General features: G+C 38.3%; 1 protein-coding gene across 1 annotated transcript in view; it reads left to right on the forward strand.

Moving 5' to 3' along the window:
* The window catches only part of KCNH4 (potassium voltage-gated channel subfamily H member 4), a 1657012-nt gene that overhangs the window by 564244 nt on the left and 1070252 nt on the right, over positions 1 to 22516 (forward strand). The window lies entirely within an intron of this gene.

Here is a 22516-nt window from a genome sequence, read left to right on the forward strand (position 1 = left end):
ATGTGTTGCACGTGTTTTGTTTTGGGGTAGTGGTTGCTTGGGTGTCTGCTTTGGAGGTCTCTGCTGCTTAGGCAGATTTTTATTTAGAGCCTCCGAGTATGTTTTTGTGTGTTTATGTGTTTGGTTTGTTGTCGTGGTAGGTCTATGTGAGACTGGAATTTTAGTGAGTGTGGTTTCCTTCTCCTCCTGACTGGTTACGCCAGTACTGAGTTGAGAGAGCTTAGCCTCCAGTTTGGCTATATGGTTGCATCTCTCACATTTGTTGGAATTTGTTGGGAGGAGGAGAGGGTTGTCTGTGTACATGAGGCAGTTGTAACATTGCCTCAAGATTCCCAGATTTACCAGCTGGACCGGAGAGGAGATTGACAACTGACCTTTGGACATGCTAGAATAGTATTGGGAATTCCTTTATAATTGAAAAAAAGGCCACTGGGGAACAAGGTACTCAAGGGGAGTTTGTGAGGGTGTAGTGCTTTTAATTTTTTAGAGCTGACTTATATAATTGCTTTAGTGAGCAAGTGCGAGGTAACTTAAATGCAATGTGTTACAGGTAACTTAAATGCAAAAACGACAAACAGTAACTTTCTTTCAAGTGAAACAAGGAAATAAGTACAGTAAGCAATGCAGATATCACTAGGGATCCACAGAAGTGCTAAAAGGCTGCGTTTTAGGTGGAATTAGCATTTCAGGGAAATAAACAAACAACAAGCATACAAATAAAGCTAGATTCAGCAGGCCTGGATCTAGTCTATAATACAGCAAACAAGGTGTACCAATTTCAGTAAGAAACAGTTAGAATATGCAGGCACTATAAGCCTCTAACCAGAAATTCCCTGCTCAGAAGGGCAGAGTCCAGCCTCTCCTCCCAGAAGAGTGCAGACCGCAATCCTTCTTAACGTAAAATAACTGGCCTGAACCCCAAGTGCTTAAACCAGAACTAATACACTTTTAGAATAACAGACACTGAGCCCTCAATCAGCAGTTCCAACAAGTACTTATATTAATTGCAAGAGCAGCTCCAATGTTGACAGAAGAGAACAAAAAGATAATAATGGAAGATACACAGTACTAAGGTGCTACTGGCTAGGGGGGAGGATTACATTAGCATGCATTGACATTCCACTTAAAACTGCTGTAATGGAGAGAAAATTCTGGGAGAAATAATCAGCTTTCAGCAAAGAATATTACATATATGTGGAGACTGAACAGTGAAGGTGTGTCTGAAGGGCCTAGAAGGGAAAATATAACAAAGGAGGGTAGATTTTTGAAGAAATTTTTGAAAATGTTTTGGCATGGAAGATGTGAATTCAGTACTAGGAGTTCGGAGTGAATTTACTTATTATTCACCAAGAAACAGTGTAATATTTTTTAAACAAAAAAAGTCTTTATTGAATTACCACTTAGGATATAGGCAGCAGCACCTTTATATAAATGAAAACGAACCACACTGACATATTTTCAGTTGCATTCATTATACATCACATATGATCTTCTATACAATCATTGTCAATCGAACATTACATAATTCATTCAATTCCTGCCGTCCCTCAAATCTCATTATTCTGCATGCATTGTTCCCACAATTCCCATTTTTTTCTATATCATTTGCTCCTGGGATCCCTTGAATGCTATGGCAAAACTGCTAATACTTTTAAGACATGCTATATTATGTACAAGTAATGAAGTGCTTTCCCTGTATTTTAATGACTCATCCAAAATAAGTTATACTTCATTAATTTTTCAATACTAGAAATGTTTCTCCCTTTCTCTCCAGATCCCCAATAAGACTCCCCATTGGCACAGCTATAGGGTACAGATCTCAGCCTAGTGGTCAAGCTAAAACCTCCAGCACCCTCTCTGTCCAACCAGTGCATCGTGTCCCTGCCCGAGTAGCTGACACACACACACACACACACTTTGCACAGACACTCCTGGGGAAGGCTGGCACAGGTTCTCCATCTATTCTCCCTTCTCTCCAGACTATAGGGTAGAAATCACTGCCACCAACCCCTAAATCCAGCTACTATAAGGCTCTTCCCATAGAGTGACCAATTTCACTGTGCAATATTACTGTTATCCAAGTAGTAAGTGTGACCCAGGGCTACAGCTGTTAGAGTGGCTTGGACAGTATCACCAAATACATGCAATGTACTCTAAGAGCTTAAATTACCTTTACACAAAACAGCCACAGTTGAAAGGTTTAAAAATATTTAATAATGAATAATAAAAACACAAGACAATAATTATTTCAACACAATGACATTACAGAGTTCAGAGATCACAGGAAAATGCTTTAAAATAATACTGTAGAATATTCCGACATAAATATAGAAAATGGCTAGGCTAACCTGGCTAAATTTCTATCTAACTCTAAGAGAAATACTAAGATCTAAGATCCTACTTACAGAACAAGGGCAGACTGCTGGTGATTTGCTGTGTTCAGGTTCAGACAAAGTCCAAAATGCCCTCCTTTCTTTCTGTCCTTAAATTGATAACACAGTACTGCTGAGTCATTTCAGATTACATCATTCTTAACAGTTCTGTTTTAGTTTCCCAGGCTCACAGAACTTAAACGTTACATTTCTTTTTGTAATCTGCACCTGCAAGAAGCCACAGAAATAAAAGACATTTTACATGTAAAATCTAGTAATTAACTATTGTTCTAAGAAATAGAAAGAATTGCTTAGTCCAGACATCCTGTCTCCAAGCTTGAGATCAAACAGTCATACAATGCTTTACTTATCAGCTTTCTTCCAGCAGAGTGCACCGTGGTTACATTTTTTGAAGCCCAGTACAACATATAGTTTAATCAGAACATATAGTTCTCTTTACATTTGTAAACCAAGCCAGTTGATTACATTAATATTTACAAATGACATAGAATTATCTACAAAATCCTATCTAGCTAGGCTAGCAGCCTTCACAACCTTAATGGAATACAGAGATGCCTAATGGGACTGAAAAGCATTCTGTTTTTTCAACTACTATTTGAATCAGTTGTTTGTGTGTTTCTAATAAAGAAGATTCATCTTGAACTAGCTTGTGCTTCTCTCCTTTCATTAGTGGATTTATGTTTTGGAAAATTTTTAAAGAATGTATTTTTACCACCTGTTATTAGGTGGGATATTCACAATATGATTTTTATTAGGTGCCTAAACTCTAAGGAACTCTAAGGAATCTTAGATCTTCCACACAGAGAAGTTTCCTCATTATTTGTTGTTGGACCCAGTATAGTGACATACTGGGTTTGTGAGACTTTGAGGGACACCACGGAGACTTTTTGTTTTGGACCATAACACAGCATGCATGATGCAAAACTCTGTCATGCATGCAGCATTAGGCCTGCCACTCAGTGGGTGGCATGTTGTACTGTACACCAGTAGTGGTCCAGTTGTTAAAAAGTATACTGCCATAATTTCCTGTACTTAAAGGGGATGACTCACACAAAAAAAAAATGCTCTTGCACGCAACCATCACCCGGGGTGATAAAACATTTTGGTCGCTGAACAGCTCCATCTGTATGTTGGCAGTGTTTTGCGGGCATATGGACTTTTCCTTATATAATGCCTGTAGTGACACAGCCAACATACAAGTGGAAATCTAACTCTACCAAAAAAAGGCTCATCAAATTAAATAAACAGTGCTGCTGCAGTGAACGTTTATACTAGTCAGTGCCCACATACATTGTCAAAGTATTAAAGTAGGGTATGGTAGATTTGAGTTATGGTGTTGGCAGCATGCATCTGTTAGTCTTTATTAGCAGAGGTGGTATGAGGAATGGCCACATAACTTATTGGGACACATGCTACAGCAAGTATAAATCACTGTGTCATCAGTTGTAGTTTAATTACACTTATAAGTCATTTTTCCTTTCTTTCAATGCCACTTGATCAAACCATGTTTTTTCTTTATGAAGTCATTGTTTAACAACTCTGATAAAAAGATTAGTAACAAAATAAGCAAACAAAGAAGTCAGTGTCAGTTGACCAAATATGCTAATTGATGTTCTGCATATTTGAAATTGACTTATAAAAAAGTTGTACTTGTACCTCTAAGTTTTTGCTTACGAAGAAAAGGAAAATGACCCTAATTTGTTTACTTTTCATGGTTAGGGAGCTATAATACAGGTGTTTATCTCAGGTAAGGAAGGAGAAGTCACTGTCACACCCAAACTAAAGTTTGAGAAAGATCACTAGAACTATTGCAAATAATAAGTTAAAACGGTAAATGCATAAGGCATTAACAAAGCAAGGCAGTGTGAAAAAAGTGTGCAAGAAGATACAAAGTAAAGAAATAAAAGAAAGTGAGTTACAAACCATGTGCATGAATGCATCTGATAACACAGAAAATAACCGATTAGTGAGCAGGTACTTCCTGGAAACTATACCCAAACAGAAAATAGTACCCAACAAAACTAAGGGGTAGAGGGCTAAACACCTTTACAAGCGTGTATAAAAGTGAAAGGCAACTATGCATAGACGCCAGACACAGAGACACGTCAAAAACACAGAATGTGTCAAAGGGACAGTAAAAATGTAACAAGCTGTAGTGACAGTGTAAAGGAAGAAAAGATGTATACAAAAATGAAAGTGATGTTCACAAGGTCAGAAGAAACAGAAAAAACAATGAAACAAAGTGAAATTGTTGATAGAGTCAGTTGCATGTGGTAACATACTGACAGACATTTGCAAGAAAGAAAACCAAAGTAAAGCCGCATGGATGTAATACTTAAATATGTGCACATAACTTAAGTTGTACTTTTCTCATGAAAGGTTGTTTTCAGGCAGAATTTGCATTCCCAACCATTGTATATTAAAAGGAATGTGATCACCTGATTTTTAGACAGCCTAATTAATGAAACACAACATAACTGTGTTTATTACAGTATCAGGGTTTAACTATAGTCTCTCTCTTTCGGCTTTTCCGGGTTAGGGGTCGCCACAGCGGATCACCTTGTCCACTCATGATTGGCAGTGGAGTTTTACAGTGTCGAGTTGCCAGCCCAACACGCAACCTTCCATGGAAGGCACACACACGCACTCACACCTAGGGCCAGTTTTAGCATGTCCAATCCACTTGCTGCATGTCTTTGGGGATGTGGGAGGAAACCGGAGCACCCAGAGGAAACCCACACAACTACAGGGAGGACATGTAGACTCCACACAGAAGACACCCCAGCCGAAGATTGAACCGGAGAGCCTCTTGCTGTGAGGCGACAACACTAACCGCTGCACCACCGTGGCCATCCAGGATTTAACCATAGTGATACAAATGTAGTGATACAAATGTATTTTATTTAGAACTTTTTAAGTCCCACTTTTTAAAATGGGATTTTAATGAAACATTGTCATTTGAACCCATGACTTTGTAACTTTCTGTTAAGTTATCACATTGAACTTATGGAAACAGTAAATGTTCCGATGACCAGATAAAGAGAAAAGGGCTTAGTGTCCTATAGACACATAGTGAAATTTCTAAATATACTTTTAAATTAATAAATTACATCTAGCCTTTCAGTATATTCAGAAAAATCACTGACTAAAGAAAGAAAAAGAGACAAAGGATTTTCCACTGTCTGCAGTAAATAAATTTAAGCAGTAAGAACCACTTTACTTTGGCTTCTTCACAGGTTGTAAAGGTAAAATTCCTTAAGCATCAGTTGCCTGAAGTAAATGACACTGGGCATGCCCTTCTGCAAAAAAAAAAAATGCTTACATTACCTGTTTTGCCATTGTAGATTTTGGGCATTATTGTTTTGTGTGTGTGTGTGTGTGTGTGTGTGTGTGTGTGTGTGTGTGTGTGTGTGTGTGTGTGTGTGTGTGTGTGTGTGTGTGTGTGTTTCTGATGCTCATGGTTTTGCCATTCAATGATCCATAGTAGAACTATTAACTTTAGCACAGCTTAATTTTAACAGCACAGTGATGTCCAATAAATATATTTCCTGTATCACCTATACTTGTTTATTTAAAGCTACCATGTAAAGGTGAGTATACTGGAGAAGTCAATCTTTATACCAAAATAATGTGAAAAATATCAGCAGAGGATTCATAGTAACATAGTCACCTATTAGAAGATAAATAATTAATATGACGTGTATTAAAACAATGTTATGAATGCATTTTAATATGAGATAATCAAAATGAATAGTTTCTGCACAAGTAAAATTTTTCAGTGAGAATAAATGATAAACTGCACTTATTTCTTTTACTTAGAAGGTTCGCTAACAAATGTTGTTATGGGCATAGAATGTTTATTCTCACTTTATTATATAAACACAAAAATGTAGCAGTTTTCATTGTTTACGTAAACTGTCAAATTCTAATGTATAAATCAACAATTTGCTAATGTAACGTTTTCCCACATTAAAACTCTTAAGACAGAGGAACAACCACCCTGGAAGTGATAGATCAATATTCACTTTAATACTACTGATGAAGTCCTAATAAATTAAAGATGAAAGCTCACCTTTTTGCTTTTTGAAGTTCATTTTATTGCAAAGTGTGGATTTTATAATATTAAAGTGAATATTAGTTTAACACTTCCTGGATGGTCATTACTCTTTCTTAGAGTTGTAATGTGGGGAAACGCTGTGTCAGCAAACTGTTGATTTATAAGTTTGTTTCTTTTCTTTTCTTGCTGCACAGACACACTGTTGCTCCATTGGTTTATAAATTCTAATCTATCTTTTTATGCAATGGTAGGATTTGATTCCATGCTTTATAGCTGTATTTCTCACATGTTTAACTTTCTAAAAAGCATTTTCACAATCCTTTCATGTCTAGTCATCCTATTTGCTATTATTCAATTACCTATGTCCATATCACCCTAAGCAGCAGCATTCCATATGGGAGTAGAACATACACCTTATACTTATTTTAAACATGCATTTTAGACTCAGCATTAATTGCCTTCTATATGAATTCTGTTTTCTTCTTATGTCTGCAATTTCATAATCATGTGATCTACTAAATTTTGTCTTATCTTGTCTACATTGCAAAGTATCAAGTAGTCTAGACAAACTCTTGGATTCCAGTAAAGCTGGTTTGTGGCTCCATCTTAGGAACCAGTGCAATTACTGAAAAATGCTGGTTTTAAAAAAAACATTATGACTCCAACTCATGGTTTCATAAGTTGCAGGATTCCTATCTGAGGTTTATAAAAAGTCTAATAGTCCAGTTCATGAATTCTGTAGATATTATATGTAAGCAGATTACTTGTTTGTCAGCAGTTTAATACAGGACAGTTTAGTCAAGACATTTTGAATTAACGTAATTTGGTAAATGTTGGTTTGAATGAAGTATAATGTTGTCAAATGTTACTTTGAATGTAATGACACTGGATTGAATGTGTCTGCCCTAGTCCTTGTACAAACCATTGATTTTCAGGTTAGAGCTGGGGTTAGGACAAAAGTTTTGGTTACCATCAGGAATAAGTTTTTAGTAGGTGGTGAAGCCACAGGACTGTGATATGTGACAAATGGCAATGTCTACGACATTTGGTGAATTGAATAAAGTCTGTTGAAAACCACTGTCAGTGAAAAAGAGTGACCATGGTTTACCTGCCAAGAAACAAAAACCTAATTTGCAGAAAATGGTTAACAGTACGTTTTATGCAATTCTCTGTTTTTTTTAGAAATTGCCTTGGGTGAGTCCTCATAATTCTGAATACACATGGTCATTCAAAAGGGCATGAGACAGGTGGGAAGTGAATAACATGGAAGACAAGGGTGAAGACTGTAATATTTTAGGCACTAAAAAGAGTAGGTAAGGTAGGTTCATTATCTCCTCCTGCTGTCAATCAAATATAATATAATGCAAGGTAAGGTTTAGAGCTAGGTTTTATCTTGAGGTTAGTTTGCAGTTACAGATGATAGAGGCTTAGAATTAGGTTTAGGTTTGTTCTTTGGTTTACATTAGCACTTACCTTCAGGATAAGAGGTAGAGTTTTGGGATGTGTAGTTATTGTGCCTCTTTATGTTGGGGGGGGGGCTTTCCTTCTCATAAGAAATACAGTAAATAATTTTGTATAGCATTATGTTTTGTACATTTTTGATGACTTTTTGACTAAACATTTTTCAAATTATATGGATGCAGTTATGTTGTTTTTGATTATTTGTTTAAAACTCAATAATCGATAAACAGAAGCATTATAAATTGCATTAAAAACTTAAGAGACAAAGCTATGATCTGCATGGTGAGGAATTGCATTACGTCTTTTTTTTTTTTGCTTGTTTATAAAATATTGTACTCTACTGCACAATTTACAGATTGCATGAAGTACTTTTATTTTCAGTAAAATATAAGATTAAATATATAATAATGACGTTAGCATATAATGAGGCACTGGAATTCTCAGGCTCACAGGAATACTGAGAGTGCTACTTTAAGTCATTTTAGCATTTTTACTGCATTGTTTTGATGCTGCATAGCTAGAACTGTTAGCCTAGGTGATGCTTTGATATATAATATTTATAAAAAGAATTACAAGGTGCAAATATTCAAAGGTCAGGTAAGGCTGTGCAGCCCCACTAACATGCCCATTTATCTACCTATTGATTAAGTGGGGCTCCTGCTTAATGATCAGATTCTCTTTTTTATCACACCAATCCTAAGAAATGACTTTTTACCATCTATCCTTGAATTACTGTACTATTTTAGATTGTACTAGTTTTTCAGGTTGATATTGCATGCAAATACCTCTCTTCCCTGTGAAATAATGCTTAGTCATATCTCTCCTGAAAATGGTTCTTGTATTATGAAGTGTTTAGTGGCATTCTAGAGGTTAAAGGGTTTTGGCCATATGTCACCTTGAGTAAAATATAAAGACCCACTTCTTTCTTAAAGATGAAAGTCTGGAATACTTGTATACAGTAAGTTGTGAATATTTTTAAGCAAGACCATCCTGATTTCCAAAGCCTTCTTTAGCCATTCCATACTTTTAATTCTGATTCACTCTTTCTTAAAATGTTAACTTGCACATTTAATGTTTTATGCTAATGAATTTTCTTAAATATGCGACAGGACCATGATCAAATGGTATTTTTAGTGTGTTGTTAACTGGGAAATACGAACAAGTTTGATTCTAAACATGGTCCAGGAACATTGGTCTGGTTAAGTAAGTTGCTTAAAACTGTAAATTTCATAAATGCAGCTTATTTACAGTTTGTTGCCTCACCCACTAAGCAATACTCAAAGCCATTTAGACTGTAAAACCATTACAGATGATTGATATACTCATCAGCAACACTCTCTAGTAAAATAACACATACAATAAAGCCATCTTTACTTACAATGAGTGCCATCTTGTTTTGGCCATGAAAACTACATCTTGAAAACAGAAAGTGCACGAAGTTAAGGGCATATCTTACCAAGCCACATTTGCAGTATCAGTTTCAAATATAGCAGTTAAAGATCTGCCTTGTGCCTTCCCCAAGTGCACTCTAAAAAAGATGCAACATACATTTACCCAAATATTAACCAGAAACATACTCCATAAAAAAGTGTATACATGTAGATTTATATGAGCAACAACTTATTTTATAAAGCAAAATAATGCAAGCTGATTTGTCTGTATTTTCTGTCTTAAGCCAGTTTTTGTGTACAGGGCAATTATTTAATGGAATACTATCTCCTCAAAAATAACATATTTTAAATAATAGTAAAAATAGGTTAGCATTGTTGCCTCACAGCAAGAGGTTCTCCCGTTCGATTCTCGGCTGGAGTGCGGGGAGTGCCTTCTGTATGGAGTCTGCATGTCCTCCCTGCAGTTGGGTGGGTGTTCGAAAGACATGCGTAAATGGGCGTGCCTTCGTTGAAGGTTGAACATCGAGCTGGCATCTCGGTGTTCGTGAAAATCTACTGCCAGTCATTAGCAGACCGGAGTTCCGCTGTGGCGACCCCTAACCGGGAAAAGCCGAAAGACAAACAAACAGTAAAAATAGGCAATTCATTTATCTCAGGGATTCCAAAAGCCCTATATGCAAATTTCAGATGTTTTGTTCCTATTTTACAATATTCACAATACTAGGCAGCTAACTACAGTTTTTTGGAGTTTACACGACATAATTATGAAAACTTGCTAAGCATTCTGCAACATTCTGCACAAATTTATGTAATGTGGCAGGAATCAGATCTGTGTTGTCTGGTGACATGAATACAGAAAATTATAAGTGGAAAATTCTACATATGGGCAATATTTTCTATACCTTGCAAAAGAGCAGTGGGCGTACTCAGTCATAGCATTGTCATATTCTAGAGTTTATGAAGGACAGCTGTTCAGTTTTTATCTGCCTAACTTTGTTAAACATTGCCAGTGCCATACAAATATGAAATAACACTAACCTAGTCATGTTTATGTCATGCATTCAGTATGGAGATTACAACTAGCATTGTCTCCTTGGACTGGTCCAGGATAGATCAGAGAGGAAACAGACGTAACTGAAAAATGCCATGTGCACTAACTAGCTTAAACAGAAACAGCAGGAGAGATTAACGAATACTTACAGAATGCTGTTTAAAACAGTAAATAACTATATATTGAGAACAAGAACACCCAGGTCCAGGCTGAACCGGGGAATGGATTAGTCATATTGTAGAGAACATCCAAGCTCTATGTTGTACTGTTTAGACTCCAGACCACTGTAATTTGTGGCTCACATACTGTTACGTCACTTTTCATGAAAGTATTATTCTAGTTAGATAAGTTGCTCAAAAGTTCTACCATGTATAGTCTTGTATTACAGGTACCAAACTAAACAACAGTTAACAAATAATTGTGACTGATATCCTCAGGCCCAGTGTTATGTTGCAGAACAAAGCACAAACACCTGGGGCATTTACACATAAAAAATAACTGAATTTAGTGTGGAGGAAGGCTAACCTTTTATAATTTTAATAAAAGCAGACATCAGACCTTTGCTGCGCCCTTCACTTGTGCCAGTAGTGCTCAGTTTCACTTTAATGAAAGTTCAGGATGCATCTCATGGCTTGAAATAAGCTACATTTCTTAATATCACAAACGCTATTCTGAAATTCCTGACATGCTACTTCAGTTAAAAAATATTGTTCCTTCCAATTACAAGAAGTGCATTAATACATCCAGATACTGTAGTTACAACAACCAGCAGAACTCAGAAGCAGTTTTCAGATGTAGACAAGGGTTTGTAGAAATGCTAAATCTCAGCTGTGACTGAATCAGGACAATACACCCCTTAGTCTCTATACTGTTGTTACCAGTTTCTGTGAGTGGATCGCGTATGAATATATGCAATTCAAACATCTGGATGGTTAGACTAAGACAAACAAGGCTGAATTCTGAACAAAAAAGCTTTTGTGCTTCAACCTGAATAATATGAAGAGTTGATCCTTTTTTTTATTTATTTTTATTTAACATTTGTTGACCGGGAAAGTCCGACTAGGTTCCACAGATCCTGTTTTCAGTGGAGGCCCAGGGAGAAACACTTCAGAAGCATGTCTTTAGAATGTGGAAAGAAACCAGAGTGCCCGGAGGAAATCCACACAAACACAGGGAGAACATGCAAACTCTACACAGGCACCCCAGCCGAGAATCGAACCGGAGAACCTCTTGCTGTGAGGCAACAGCATTAACTGCTGCACCACTGTGCCGATCCTCATGAAGTTCATGCTCATCTACTACTGAGTTAAAAAATAAATATTTCCGCAGCTCACCTTGTCCGAGCATTACTGTGTCACTATGTCCCCCAGCACTTCCAGCATCTTAAACACTATTCTTGGGTGTCATGGACTTGGATACTGCATATAATCCATTATATCTCCCAGGAGGTCTGCCTCAGGATGCTATTTGAGTTCACCTAGACCACTACAGCCAATAGCACTTGGGGAGAAGGACACAGTTTAACGTGCTATGCAGACCAATTCTGTTTTCTGCAGTGTATCAACTCATCATGTTAAAAGTGGATCATACATATTTTATTTGTTAAATGGCAAAGAGCACTGACCTATATTGTGTTTTTTGGACTCTACCTAGGAGTTTGGTCTGGTTAAGCGACCTGTTCAGACTCATAACTAGGCAAATGGTAGCTGAGGGACTCAAACCCTGAGCTTCAAGTAGCAGCTTACAGCCTTAAAACTCTGTGCTATCTGCCAGATAGACAGTGAAGTGTCATGGGTATCACATTTGTCACATGCCTGCATTGGAGTCTGCTCTGGGATCATGCCAAATGTTTTGCATTAGTGTGTAGGGTGGATAGCAAGAAGTGTAAACAGAAATCCTAGATTAATGTAGGACCTTAGGTTACATTCTCTGCTGGAGAGTGAATGATGCAGTTTTACTATCGATATAATGTTTGCCTTTTTTGTTGCTATGAAGCTTATATATGCATCAAAAGCAAAACTGTGGTGGTGCAGTGAATATCAGTCTACAGTTCACCATGGGATTAAGCACTGGACATTTTAAGTATCTGTCTGCAATTTCTCTCTTGCCATCTTTCACAGTCAGTACATGTGAAATGTGGAGTCATTTTCTTACAGAGTCCTGGACCACAGCTCTCCAACACAAACACAACTTTCTTTATGCATCCTTTCTGAGCAGGTTTGTTGTGATCAGAAGGACCTCAAATGCATGACGCTTGTATCATATAGAGCATTATTATCACGTATATTACCTGTAAACATGAATTCACAAGTAGTATTAGGATTTCAAAACTCACATTTTGCAAATATGTCTTGCAAACCATTAACTGAGGAAGGTAGGGTATTTTGGCACAAGATAAAACCCAAAACAGTAGGCTTAGACCAGTATATTAGTGAAACAACAAAATATAAAGGTCACATGTCCTAATTTAAAACTTTGTAGTCACCATCATTTCTAATCTGGAAGGATATACAATGTAGTCAAATTCTGTGTATTTTCCTTTAATCTTGATAAAAATACTTTTATAAAGGTCAATCAGATTTTCTAAAATCTGGAAAAATCTATGAATTTTCCTTTAATCTTGATAAGAATACTTCAGTCAAGGTCCATCAAACTTTCTAAGCTCTCAAAAAAATGGATTTTCCTTTAATCTTGATAAGAATATTTTCATACAGGTCAGTCAAATTTTGTAAGCAAATATGCACATGAGGAGAAAGTCTGCAAATGCTGAAACTTGTAATTAGGTCTCTAATCATTTTTCTCTCATTGTCATAACCTGGGAAAAATAAGGAACTGTGGCAAATAACTCAAGCAGAAGTTTTCAGCGCAGGCATAAATTAGGAACACAGTTGCTGAGCAAACCGTAAATTGGACATTGTCTACTGAAGTTCTGTCATCTTGTCTACACAGATACAGCAAGGTTACTCAGCACCGCATACTTTAAGTGAAAATGAATGTTACTATTGTAAGAGTGCAGCCTAAAATAATATTTATTTTTCTTGGCTTTGTCTCCTGGTGCGTGAGTTCACCAACAGAGAACAGACTGAAACAACTTTGATTTTTCCCTGACTTTATCTCTTGTTGTCTTCATCAGCATTATAATAATGCGTTAAAATGAGAACTAATGGAGTTTGAAGTATATCTCCTTTTCAGCCACTGATTTAAGAATGGCATGAGGCCAAGTAAGAATACTGAAAGAAAAAGAAAATAAGTGGATTTCTCTCGCCTTCATCAGTAACAGCTGTGAGTAATGAACAAGCTTCTGATTAATTTGCACTGTATAAACTCAAAATTGTACAAATGTTTTTATCGATTTATTGTCATATTTCTTATATCTGCGGTGGTGGTGCTGCGGTAGCATTGTCGCCTCACAGTAAGACCCTGTCCGGTTCGATTGTCAGCTAAAGCATCTTCTATGGAGACGTGTGAATGGGCGTACCTTCGTTGAAGGTTGTGCGTTAGGGCTGGCAACTCAGCATGTAAAAATCAACTGCCAATCATTAGCGGACCGGAGTTCTGCTGTGGTGACCCCTAACCGGGAAAAGCCGAAAGACACAGCAACATTGTCGTATTTCTTATCACAATGGACAAAAGGGAGGTACTACCATAACCTATCCAAACCACATGTTATAATGCAGCTTGTTGTTTATGACTCTGCCTTTGCACGGCATCAATTATTAATGCACTCCTCTTTTGTTTAATATTTTCTTATCTTTCATTAACTGTGAATTGATCCTTACCAAAATTAAAACTGGATCCTCATGATTTAGCTTCTCACCTTGTGAATAGCAGCTCCTATTCTGCTCTGCTCACACAAGATGATCAAATCAAACACTGTTTGTAGTACAAAGAGAATTAGAAGTGGCTCTCCCTTCAGTCTGTTAGATTACATCAGTAACTGCCAGGAGAAGTGATCACTCATGGCTGAGCTGAACATTTGTAAAAAATACATTAACATAGTCAGGACAAATGCTTGGGTCCACACTGTTCGAAAAGCACTGCCTGTTGATGACTAAGAGTGATGTACATGTGAGGACTTTAGACTGGGGAAAAATATCTATAGCTGTCTCTTTCTCTCTCTCTCTGAAGACAACAAGAGATAAAGAGATAAAGTCAGGGCAAAATCAATAGCCATCCCCAAATGTATACATCAGTGGACCCTCCCTGATGACCTCAGTGATCACTTCCTTACCTTTATAGTTAAACATGAAACCAATCATCCCCACCAGCCCACCTATAGAGTAGTTAGAAATAATAAGAGCTTTAATCCTACCAAGTTTCAAGATGAGCTCAAATCATGCAACTGGTCTGCCCTAAAATACCTACCCGTGGATGAAGCTGTTGCTTACTTTAAAAATTAAAAATTCCTTGCCATCCTTAATTCTCATACTCCTGTTCTCTCCATTAGGACCAAAACAAAAATTGCACCATGGCTCTCTAAATTAGATACCAAATCAAAAATCATACTTAGAAACAAAGCATGGACCATATGGCGTACCACTAAAGCCCCCCTAGATCAATCAAAATACTGACAGTTAAGGAATGAGACAAAAAGATCCTTTCTATTAGATAAAAAAACTTCTACTTCCATCTCCAGCAGGGAAATCAAAATAACCCACTAAAGTTTTGGGCAGGTATAAACAAACTACTGCATCCAGGACAAACCACCACACCAACTCCCTCAGCCTCTTCTGATAAACTACCAGAGGATGTCGCTAATACCTTCAGCAGTTTCTTTACTGAGACTGTCCAGGCCCTAGCTGGCCAGCTACCCCTGTGTTCCTCTAGCATACAGGATGCCATTCCCACTACCCAGCACTCCTTCAGCTTCCAACCAGTCACTACATCTTTTATTCGCACCCTAAAAAACTAAAGCCCACAACCCTATCTGCTGATCTTCTGCCTGCTGAATATCTGCAAAAAGCTGCAGATGCCATAGCGTATCCCATCTCCATTCTAATCAATCGTACCATTTCAGAAGCCACAGTCCCATCCATATGGAAAATGTCTCATGTCATACCCCTTCATAAAGGTAGTAGCTCTACTGAATTATCTAACTTTAGACCTATAGCTATCTTGTCACCGCTAGCAAAAATCATGGAAAAGTGCATCCATGAATAGTTACTTCACTATCTAATTCAAAACAACCCACTGGCCAACTCTCAGCATGGCTTTAGGCCACATCATAGTACCACCTCAGCCCTTCTCACCTTCTCTAATGCTATAAACTATAACAGGAACAACAACAAATTATCCTCAGCTCTTTTCTTGGACCTCTCAAAGGCTTTTGACATGGTTAATCACCAACAACTCACCCACACCCTAAAAACAAATTCCTTAAACATGCACACTCTCCACTGGTTTCAATCTTATCTGAGTGACAGACAACAAGCTGTCCTATGGCAGAATAAACTATCCAGCATCTTATCCAACACCCTGGGTGTCCCCCAAGGGTCTATTCTGGCACCTCTTTTGTTTTCCATATTCATTAATGACCTACATACTGTCATCCCAAAAGCAAACTACATTCAATATGCAGATGACTCCACCTTGATTTGCTCTGCCACCTCCCACCCAGAACTGCAGACACTAACTCAGGGTAGTTTTAACAGAGTTGAAAAGTGGCTTTCTGATCATCGTCTGATTTTAAAACCTAACAAAACTAAGCTACTACTTTTCTCCTCCACCCAAAAGTCCACAATATTATCCTTCTCCATTAAGTCTAATAATGGGACCATAATCTCCCCAATTGTCTGTACAAAGCTCCTAGGTGTACTCATAGATAACAATCTTAAATTTGATATGCATGTCAGTAAAACTATCAAAACCATTAACAAAAAACTTGGCTCACTATACAGGATCAAACCATTCCTCACCCCACTTGCCAGAACTGCCATTGCCCGCACTCATCTACTATCTCCCCTTCTCTATGCCTCCCCACTTCCTACCAATTTAAATAAAACTGATCTTAACAAAGTGTCTAGCTGTTACAATCACATAGCTAGATTTGCAGCTGGGTTGCCCTATAGAAGACATCATTGTATAAACCTAAATAATCTTAGCTGGCTAGAACTGTCCAGGTTAATTTTGTACAACCAACTCATAATAGCTCATAAAGTACTTTACCAACCTGAAAAAACACCTGCACTTAAAAACATCATCTACCCCTACTGCAACCCCAGACCACTTCACTCATCTAATAGACTTGTAGTTCAGACTGTCAAAGCCAATAACTCAGCGGGTGACTCTCTGTTTGCCAACTCTGTTGGCAAAACTTGGAACTCACTGCCTGCTGACGTTACTCTAGAGTCATTGGTTATGTCCTTGCTCCAAGCCTGACCTGATCATTAGTTATATTAGTGTAACAATACTATTTCACCTCCAATTAACTTGTGTTGTAATATCTTAGACTATTTCACAAGTTTGTGTGATTGTTTAACTTACTTGCCTCTACAGTGTCTTAAAACTTTTCTAAAGTTGTACTATGTATATTTTCTTTTGTAACTACCTTTGGAGCTTTTCTCCCCGGGCCTCCGCTGAAAATGGACATGTATCCAGTTGGACTATCCCAGTCAATAAATGCAACATAAATAAATAAATATATATATATATATATATATATATATATATATATATATATATATATATATATATATATATAGTGTGTGTGTGTGTGTGTGTGTGTGTGTGTGTGTGTGTGTGTGTATATATATATATATATATATATATATATATATATATATATACTGTCAAGAGGTTACAAAGCAAAAAACTATTAACACGGAAACCTTTTTCAGACTTGGAATAACATAAACCACAGCCAGAACTTAAAGTAGAAAACTTTAATCATCACTTGCAAAACATACAAAGCTTAAAAATTTGAGCTCTTTCATTTGTTCATGTTAAAAGTCGAACTTCATCAGAAATTTAACACTTACAAATCAACTACTTTAATAGATCGAATTAACACAACAGCAAAATTTATCGAGACAAGAAAACTGAAAGTGCCAAATAATGATAACGTAAAAAATCTGAGTGAAAGGTCGAATTACATGTAAGTGTGGCTTTACTTTGGTGTCGTCATACATTACAATGCTCACTTCAGTAGTTTCTTGAACGTTATCAGCAAAACATTCTGTCAGATATTATGTAACATGCACCCGGCACTCTTGACAGAGTTAACACTATCAACAAGTTTTAAAAGTAAAAGGAAACTTTGTGTTATGATATATACATAACTTGAAAGGAGTTTTAAAATTCTTAACTATTACATATGTAAGTATAAAACAAAAGATAAATTTACAAGTAGAGTTATAATGGCATGATTGTTTTATGGAGGTATAATTAGTCTGAATTTTTATTAAATCGTAAAAGCAATTATGTTTCACTGCACTTTACTACACATATAGCGACACTTTTGATGATGTTAAATGGAGTATTTATTAAAATTGCAGTTATATGCCTTTAAAATGCGTTCTGGTAAATGTCAATTTCTGCAGAATACATTGCAGTTTTTAAATGATAGTTTCTTTTTAGGCAAACGAGTATGTTTTTCAGTTTCTTTTCATATCTGTATATAGGTGTCAGTTGTAGTGTCATATTTCTACAACTGATTTTTCATTATTATGGGTTTCGATTTTGTGAACTATCGCTATTTGGAATTTTTGGTTTTCTCATCTAAATTATTTCAATTTCGCTGTTATATATGGGTCTACTTCACATTAATGGAATGCCATGATCACCTACTTAGAGGCGATCTCTGCTTGACTTACAAAGCCATGTCTGAACCAGCTCTGTTAGAAATGCTGCATCTAAAGAAATCCCAATCCCTCTGCACCACATGCTCCAGAGACCTCAGCCTCATTACCACAATCAAAATAACATGCTGGAGGGACATGTTCCTCACCCAGACACTGCCCATGCTCTGGATTAGACTTCCCGATATGTAAAGCAGAGCACCTTGCTGTCCCTCTTCAAGAGAAATCCTGATGAGTAGATGGGTAATAGAAAGTCACCCCAGGGATCACTCCAGTGGCTCTTCTTGATAGAGACACTGGGAACTAACGTCAGGTGGCATGATGCCAGGGCACTTCTATGGGCTAGGCTTGTAAAGGCTCCAGGGCCATTAGCCTAGTACACACCTATGAACCTATGAACTTACCCGAATTTCATATAACCAAGATGAAAACACTGAAGTGGCATTTTAACAAAAACTTATATTACCAATAGTTAACTAGGGAAAGGAGGCAGTTGGCCAACATTTGGGAGTTTGCACTTTTCCTCACTATAGTGTGATCTCTGAATTGATATATTTAGTTAGGGGAGGTTATGGGGGTGTGGGGGTGAAGCCCCCCACCTGGATGAGTTTGACATGGTTCTGTATTTTTTTTGTTTGTTTTTGTTGGCTGACTGCCTCCTTTCCCTAGTTAAACTATCTTTGCCACTTTGGTGTTTTTGTCTCAGTTATATGGAATTTGGGTAAGTGGCGCTAATGTGAAGTAGACCCCATATATATATATATATATATATATATATATATATATATATATATATATATATATATATAGAGAGAGAGAGAGAGAGAGAGAGTCCAGTTTCCAGGTTATTGCTGAATCCAGGGTTGTGTTACAAGCTTCTGTGTTGCCTATACCTTACTTGGCTAGAACAAAGTTTCTCTGTTCACCTGTGAGAGAGGGGAGCTTTGAGTAGCCTATCTGTCCCTGGAGGAGTGGTTTAAACCCAGAAGTTAGTAGTTTATCGGCCATTTTGGGCTAATTTCTATCTCTTTCACTTCCCTGCTATAAAAAACGCATTTGTGTGATTTTGTGCACTGGGCAGCACCGTTTAGCTAGATTTAAACTATTCTCGGCTCCACAAAGTCTACTCTTCAATTTTTTTTCCTTGGAACTAGACAAACCTTCAACTTTAGCACTCAAACCATTCATTTCACAGTCAAGCAATTGCTTATAACTCATAGCAAGCACAAATTAAACCTAGCACTATAGCACTAGACCCCCCCTATACTGTCCAGAAGGATAAGGCTTTCTATTCGTCCCCACCAGCCAGTCAGAAAAACAGCTAACTCTACCTATTCAGGCATGTCCAAAGGGCAGTTTTCGATGTACTCTCCAGTCCAAATGGTGAATCTGGGCATTTTGAGGCAATGTTACAACTGCCTCATGTACACAGACAACCCTCTCCTCCTACCACCAAACACTAACATATGCAAGAGATGCAATTATACAGCCAAAATGGAGGCAAAGTTCTCTCAATCCAAGACTGGAACTGACAGTCAAGAGGAGAAGGGTAATACTTGCAACACACCACGAGTCTCACATAGACCTAATAAACCAACACCGGCAAATAACACACATGAATACATGAAAACATACTCGGAGGCTCTAAATACAAATCTGCAAAAGTAACAGAGACCTTCAGAGCAGACATCCAAGCAACCTCCACATCCCATCACCAACCATGAAACACATACTTCACATAATCAGTGTGCCACGCAATCACAGCCCTTAACACAAAATAACATACCCAGAACACTAGTAATAGGCAACTCTATTGTCAGGCACAATTATGTCCCACTAACTAGGCTGGACAAGGAGAAGGTTACAGTTAGCTGCCTGTCGGGTGCCAGGATCCGCCACATAACACAAGCACTCAGGTCACTCCAGAACAAGTACAAATACAACTCTGTCATTGTCCATGTTGATGTGAATGACCTGAGACGTACCTCCCTGGACTACATGAAAAGAGAGATGGAAGAGCTCTTTGATCATGTTGCCCAGACCAGTATGACCTTGACCCTGAGTAGCATCCTGCCCTCACCAAGAATGATGCCACAGTATAAAGAAAAAATGATCAATTTTAACAATTGGCTAAGTTTCTGGTGTCATTCAAAGGGGATCCAGTATCTGTCCGCCTGGGATGACATGCTCAACAAGCCACGTTGCTTTGCAAGAGATGGCTTGCACTTGTCACCCTTAGGCTTTCGAATATTGGCCAAGGCTCTTGCCGCCCCCATAGTGCCTTTTTTAGGCAAGGCTCAAAAGACAAACCCACCACCATAAATAGCACAAGTAACCAAAAACTGAGGGAAATGCTACTCAACTCCAGAAGTCTAAACCTCAAAATGCACACACTCTAGGCACTCCTCAGTATGGAGAACATCAACATCTGTGCAGTAATAAAAACCTGGTTTAAGGCTCCTGAGAGCACCCCAGCACTACTAGGCTATAACTCATACCATACCTTTCAGCCACAGAACCAGGACTGAAACACAAAAAGCAGGGTGTATCCATATTCATCAAGGATACCCACAACTACAAGTTATTGGCGCAGCACAATGCATCAGAGATCATCCATGTGCAACTAACAATGGACAAAACTGCAGTCCAAATTGTAGCTTGCTACAGATCACCCACCATGTCCCAGGACCCCCATTCTGCATTTCTGGAGACAGTGGGAAATATGAAGGTCCTACCAAACACCCTAATACTGGGTGATTTCAATTACCCAAACATAAGCTGGGAGTACTAACTCCCTTGCCCAAGGCTTCCTAGAATTTATGAACTCGAACACCCTGGATCAACTGGTCAACACCCCCACCAGAGGGAACAACATCATCACCATCATGAGTGACCGGTGTTCCACACCAGAGGTCAATCCCTCACTGGTTAGATCAGACCATAGACTAATCACTCTGGATATCCACATTCCGCTCCCACCCCCAATCAAGGAAACCACTATGAAAAACTTTTCAAAAGCAAACTTCACGTTACTTAAGACCGATGTAGAGAGGTTCACAGCCCCCATGCTAAAGGACAATGCTGTCCAAGCTGCTGAAACCTTTGCAAATGCACTCTATGAGCATCTGCAGGAATGCATGGATCATGCTATCCCAAGTAAAACCAAGACTCACTCCTCCAAGAAAAGGAAACCAGTCTGGTGGACCCCTGCCATAAACAAGCTATACAACAGAAGGAGGAAACTAGTACAGAAAAGAGTAAAATCCCAAGAAGGAAAGACATCCCTGATCAGTATCAGCAAGAAACTACAATCCCTCATTAAATCATCCAAGGCTAGTTTCGAAAGAAAAATTGCCAATGACTCCAAAGATAACCACAGAGCGTTCTTTAGCTATGTCAAGAACCTAAGTGGAAACTCTCAGATCTGCTCTGAGTTAGTGCAGAATGGCACAAAATACACTGAGCCGACTGATATTGCCAACATTCTGGCAGATAGGTTTAGTGCAAACTTCACCCCCCTCAACCCCTAAAGGGCCCATAACCATACCAGAAGAATGTAGGGCTCCATCAATCACCAACACACAGGTTAAAACAGCCCTATCCAAAGCCAAAAACAGCTTCAATGGGACTGGACGGTGTCCCAGGCTGTGTCTTACAAGAGCTCCAAAATGAACTAACCCCTCACCTAAACACACTATTCAAACTCAGCCTCTCTACAGGCTGTGTACCCACAGACTGGCAAACAGCAACAGTTATCCTGCTCCACAAAGGTGGAGCCACAACGGATCGCCCTATAAGCCTGACTAGCCTGGTCTGCAAGGCTATGGAACACATCATCATGGAACTCAATAACAGAGACATTGGGAACCTCCAAACCTTGGACTCTACCATGTTTGGCTTTGTTAAGGGCAGATCATGCCTTCTAAACTTGGTGGACTTCTTTGAGATGGTTACAAAGGCATTAGACAAGGGAATGGAGGTCCACACAGCCTACCTAGACCTCGCAAAGGCTTTCAACACCATTCCCCATTGTAGTATTATAGACAAGCTCACCAGCTTGAACATAAACCCCTATGTCATTAGATGGGTTGCCAACTGGCTCATAGATAGAACCCACATGGTGAGAGTTGCAGGATATACCTCTGACTCTAAACCGGTTACAAGTGGCGTCCCCTAGGGCTCAGTCCTAAGACCCCCTCCTGTTCGGTACATACTTCTCAGAGGTACAGGCAAGCATAGGAGGACTATGGCTGACCAAGTAGTTCCCAGATGACTGCAAACTAGGGGCCATAATTGATTCTCCGGCTGATACAGACACCCTCCAGATGGGTCTCACTGAAACAGATACCTGGTGTCAAAATCATGGC

The sequence above is a fragment of the Protopterus annectens genome, chromosome 13.part0, assembly GCF_019279795.1.
Source record: "Protopterus annectens isolate FY-2018-M chromosome 13.part0, PAN1.0, whole genome shotgun sequence".
In the NCBI taxonomy this organism is placed as follows: Eukaryota; Metazoa; Chordata; order Ceratodontiformes; family Protopteridae; genus Protopterus; species Protopterus annectens.